Raw genomic sequence first — 6,022 nt, 5'->3', positions numbered from 1 at the left:
AAGGCATACACTACTCACACTAAGAGAAAAAAACTAATAACGGAGTCTCCCAATGAAAATAGCAGAGGAGTTATTGAGATACAATAGTTCTCACAAGACATATACAAAAAAGAAGGTTTAACATTGGTACCACTGGTTGTATAATCGACAGCGTCTATGCTCATTTTCATGTCTCCCCTGTGCTCTTGATCATTTTAAAGTAATTTTCTGTAGACCGGAATGTATTTCTGTGGTCAGTCAAACAAATTATAATTTCTAAATAAATTTCTAACAAATTGTAACTAAAAGAAAAGAAAATAATAAAAAATATATGTTTTTCAATACACAATAAAAGTAAAGTAGTTGGTGAGTTAACGTTGGGTACTTGCAGACTTAATTCGACAACTAACGAAGACGACAAGACGGCACGTACATTGAAATTTTACGCTTAAAGTTCATTTTCCATCGCACAGCAGACCTTTTGTAACATCAGCTCATACGTAAGCAAATTCTGTCTTGTTTACATTATTTTTATAATTAATAAAATGATGTTAGAAAATAATCGTGAGACTTGATAATTGTTTTGTTCTCAATGAACTTGTTTTCTTCCTAAAACACGACTTAGGTGGCAACGGTTTCTAGGAACTTCATATGTGATTGGTTCCCAGCGTCCGACAAAATGTCCTATTAATAACGACTTTTATCAACAACAGAGAGAAGGGGAGGAGACGGGGTTTCCGAACTTCAGTTGCACTTGACCTTGTGATGTCCGTACACATGATATTTTACACATCAGTCATAGTCCTGACGCTGGGGGAGACAGTATGGTGGAGTACATTTGAAGTTTTCTTTTATACACAGTCAATATGAAGGCTATAGATAATGGAAAACCAAATCCTAGTGACTCTAAAGATCAAAGGACGTCTGCATTGTACTTATATGCTTATATGTGTCATATTTATGGATATCGACTCGAAGACGTCCTGGTGAGTTAATATTTATATATATATATATATATATATGTATATACTATACATCGTCAGCTTTTTTTTTTAAGTTTGATTTGTTTTGTTTTTGTTTGGGTGGGGATGGGGGAGGTGGTCACATTTTCTAAAAAAAAATTATGTGCATTTGTGATCAACAAAAGAAATATATATTCTGTTTAACTGTCCTTTCTTTATGTACAAGTTACTGTTCATTATAAAGAGGTAAGGTAGATAAGGCTAACCTGCACATTGCTGGTTCACAATATCATCAAATGTGAGAAAGTTTCAGGAGGACATCTAAGTTTTGCAATGATATTACAAAACAAAAAGTATAGTAGTTGAAAGCAGATATTTTAAATTCTTGAAAAACAATCTAATCTGGACATAACGTATTATTTTTGTTAAAAAGTCTTTCTAGAACCACATAGCGAAATTTGGCAAAATAATGAACTGTTCAATCGAAAATTTTCGATAACTTTTTTCTACAAAGCGAAGCATACTTTCATTCACAAATTGCATGTTAGGAATTCAGGGCTGATATCTAAAATCAAAGTCTGTTGATCGACTTCACAAAATTGTGGTAGCTTATTTTTCTTCAAAACTTATCTTATCCTCTCATCTGAATGATTATCAAAAGATGTTCAATATATAATACATGTAGTTTCAATAAACATATGTACATACTACATGTATGAGCATGCCATAGCAAAATAAAAATTATGCAGAAAATTATCTGATTGTTCCGAGACCTCAAATCTTGTTCAATATATCACCCGCAACACATGCGCTCGAGTCAATCGACTTCCTCACGGAAAACTTTTTTCAATACAGCTATGGATTTTAGAAAGTTTAAATCCATTTTTCATTGTTGTTTTGACTATTAGGCCGAACAAAACATAATGAAGAGCGTCTTGTTGGTATTTTATGAATTCCTTTATAAATATTGTTGAATGTGCTATTACACATCAAGTGTTTGAATACACTTTGACATACCAGTACCTTCTGTGTCGTGTATAGATGACCGTTTTGTGCAGTAGAATTGTTGGAAACGCAAATTCAATAGAAACAAAAACTTCTTTAATTAGCAAACCATATCACAGGATTCTGACACGTATCCATTGATACTCGTACACATCCTCGATACTCAGAGGTAACGCCCACTACATCCTAGATACTCCAGGGGTAAGGACGACTACATCCTCGATACTCCAGGGGTTATGATCACTAAATCCTCGATACTCCAGGGGTTACGATCTCTACATCCTCGATACTACAGGGGTTACGATCTCTACATCCTCGATACTCCAGGGGTTACGATCACTACATCCTCGACACTCCAGGGGTTACGCTGACAACATCCTCGATACTCCAGGGGTTACGATCACTACATCCTCGATACTACAGGGGTTACGATCACGACATCCTCTATACTCCAGGGGTTACGCTAACAACATCCTCGATACTCCTGGGGTTACGATCACAACATCCTCGATACTTCAGGGGTTACGATCACTACATTCTCTGCCTTTCGTGAACAAGAAATCACGAAAGTTTTAAAACATGCACGCTTTTGATGAAACTAAAGACCCTGTAGAAAATCAAAATGTGAACCTATATAGTTTTACACAAGAAAAAAAAACACAAAACGTTTGACAATATTGTCGACTAAACAGCTAGAATCCACAAGCTCCTCCCCCCCCCCCCCCCCCCCCCCCCCAACACTCGTTATAAATTAATGTTGTTCAGTCCACATATACACTTGTTTTTCCCTACGTCTGTCATTTTTGTATCCTTGTATTTGTCGTCACTCTATCATTCCTACAATTGTACATCATTCCAGATCCGTCTCCTGTCCGCTGCCTGTGTGTTCTGCGTCATCTCTAAACTCGTTTCTCACTCTAAACAGCTTCTCATTCCACCTCCATTTTCTCTCGTATATTCAATACCCTATATAATCCATCCCCTCTGCACTCATCCCCTCTACACTCAATCCCCTCTATACTGCTTTTCCTTTACTTTCCCTCCCATCTATATTGCTTCCCCTCTACACTCCATCCCCTCTATACCGCTCCCCCCTTCATCTCCCCACTCTACACTCCCACCTCTCTATACTGCTCCCCCTTCATCTCCCCCCCTCTACACTCAATCCCCTCTATACTGCTTCCCCTTTACTCTCCCTCCCCTCTACACTCAATCCCCTTTATACTGCTTCCCCTTTACTCTCCCTCCCCTCTACACGATCTCCCCTCTATACTGCTTCCCCTTTACTTTCCCTCCCATCTATACTGCTTCCCCTCTATTCTCCCTCCTCTCTATACTGCTTCCCCTTTACTCTCCCTCCCCTCTACACTCAATCCCCTTTATACTGCTTCCCCTTTACTCTCCCTCCCCTCTACACGATCTCCCCTCTATACTGCTTCCCCTTTACTTTCCCTCCCATCTATACTGCTTCCCCTTTACTCTCCCTCCCCTCTACACTCCATCCCATCTATACTGCTTCCCCTCTACACTCCATCCCCTCTATACTGCTTCCCCTTCATCTCCCTCCCCGCTACACTCCATCCCCTCTATACTGCTTCCCCTTTACTCTCCCTCCCCTCTACAGTCCATCCCCTCTATACTGCTTCCCCTTCTTCTCCCTCCCCTCTACACTCAATCCCCTCTATACTACTTCCCCTTTACTTTCCCTCCCATCTATACTGCTTCCCCTCTATTCTCCCTCCTCTCTAAACTGCTTCCACTTTACTCTCCCTCCCCTCTACACTCCATCCCCTCTATACTGCTTCCCCTTTACTCTCCCTCCCCTTTACACTCCATCCCCTCGACACTCCATCCCCTCTATACTGCTTCCCCTTTACTCTCCCTCCCCTCTACACTCCATTCCCTCTATACTACTTCCCCTTTACTCTCCATCCCCTCTATACTGCTTCCCCTTTACTCTCCCTCCCCTCTACACTCCATCCCCTCTATACTGCTTCCCCTTTACTCTCCCTCCCATCTATACTGCTTCCCCTCTATACTGCTTCCCCTTTACTCTCCCTCCCCTCTACACTCCATCCCCTCTATACTGCTTCCCCTTTACTCTCCCTCCCCTTCACACTCCATCCCCTCGACACTCCATCCCCTCTATACTGCTTTCCCTTCATCTCCCTCCCCTCTACACTCCATTCCCTCTATACTGCTTCCCCTTTACTCTCCCTCCCCTCTGTACAGCTTCCCCTTTACTCTCCCTCCCCTCTTCACTCCATCCCCACTTTACTGCTTCCCCTTCATATCCCTCCCCTCTACACTCCATCCCCTCTATACCGCTCCCCCCTTCATCTCCCCACTCTACACTCCCACCTCTCTATACTGCTCCCCCTTCATCTCCCCCCTCTACACTCCCTCCTCTCTATACTGCTTCCCCTTCATCTCCCCCCTCTACACTCAATCCCCTCTATACTGCTTCCCCTTTACTCTCCCTCCCTCTACACTCCATCCCCTCTATAATTCTTCCCCTTTACTCTCACTCCCCTCTCACTCCATCCCCTCTATACTTCCCCTTTACTCCCCTCTATACTCTCTCCCTCCCCTCTACACTCCATCCCCTCTATACTGCTTCCCCTTTACACTACCTCCCCTCTATACTCTATCCCCTCTATACTGCTTCCCCTTTACTCTCCCTCCCCTCTACACTCCATCCCCTGTATACTGCTTCCCCTTTACTCACCCTCCCCTCTACACTCCATCCCCTCTATACTGCTTCCCCTTCATCTCCCTCCTCTCTACACTCCATCCCCTCTATACTGCTTCCCCTTTACTCTCCCTCCTCTCTATATTGCTTCCCCTTTACTCTCCCTCCCCTCTACACTTCATCCCCTGTATACTGCTTCCCCTTTACTCTCCCTCCCCTCTACACTCCATCCCCTGTATACTGCTTCCCCTTTACTCTCCCTCCCCTCTACACTCCATCCCCTCTATACTGCTTGCCCGCTATAATCCATCCCCCTTATACTCTCCCTTGTATAATCCATTTTCCCTACAATGTCTGCCCTCTACACTCCATACCCTTTACTCTCCCTCATCTTTATACTGCATCCCCTGTAAACTCAATCCACTCTGTACTGCCTCCCTTTAATCCTCTACACACCCTCCCTTCAATACTTCCTGTCCTCAACACTCTGTCCCCTCCATACTGCCTTCCTCTACACTTTACACACCCGTCTCCACAAACCACCTCGTCTCTACACTCCCTCTCGCTTACCTTTGTACTCAACACTAAATCCCTTCTATACTGCCTCCCCACAACACTCTCCTTTAAAGTGTCAGTCCTCAAAACTCCCTCCTCTCTATACTCCCTCCTAGCAGCACATCCCTCTCTACCGCCTTGTCCTCAACAATTTGGCCCCTCTATATTTCGTCTGCTCTACACTCTGTCCTTTGTATACCCCGTTTTCAATAGCAATTCCGTCTGTTTCCTTTATACCCCATCCAATCTACTTTCTGCCCTTTATGTATTTTAGATACCCCCCTTCCATACCCTCATTCAGCCTTTATCAGGTGGGTTGTGTTTCTTTTGCAAATATATCTCATTACCCAGTTGAGGGCCTTTTCTGCACATCTGCGCATTGGATGGCAGTTTGCCAAAGATATCATTTACATGTACGGGGTATACATACAGTTAGGGGTATAGTGTAGGTAAGTAGAGGCATACACTACGAGAATTAAGCATACATTAGTTATATAATGACATGAAGCTGGTACAAAGCGCCATTGTCAGTACCCAAGCTATACGTGTACGGATCATTTATCACACTACAATAAACACTCGGGTGCTTGTTAGGTATAGCTGTACACGGTGTATGTATATTTTACCCATTACTGTATAGTCATAAAGTAAGTACTTCATGGGATCGTTTTATCATGAAAATATTTATTTATTTATTTCTAAATCCAGATAGCTGACAATCCAATTCAGGAAGCAGAACAATTACCTTCAGTTTATACTGTTATTATCACAGATCTGTCCTGGTATTTACGTTTATTATCAAAACAATAATCAGGTGATGATAGAACAT

The sequence above is a fragment of the Ylistrum balloti genome, unplaced genomic scaffold, assembly GCF_031769215.1.
Source record: "Ylistrum balloti isolate Yb309-2 unplaced genomic scaffold, AGI_CSIRO_Ybal_v1 Utg371998, whole genome shotgun sequence".
Lineage (NCBI taxonomy): Eukaryota > Metazoa > Mollusca > Bivalvia > Pectinida > Pectinidae > Ylistrum > Ylistrum balloti.
The sequence above is the reverse complement of the archived record's forward strand: the minus strand, read 5'-3'. Positions refer to the sequence as shown.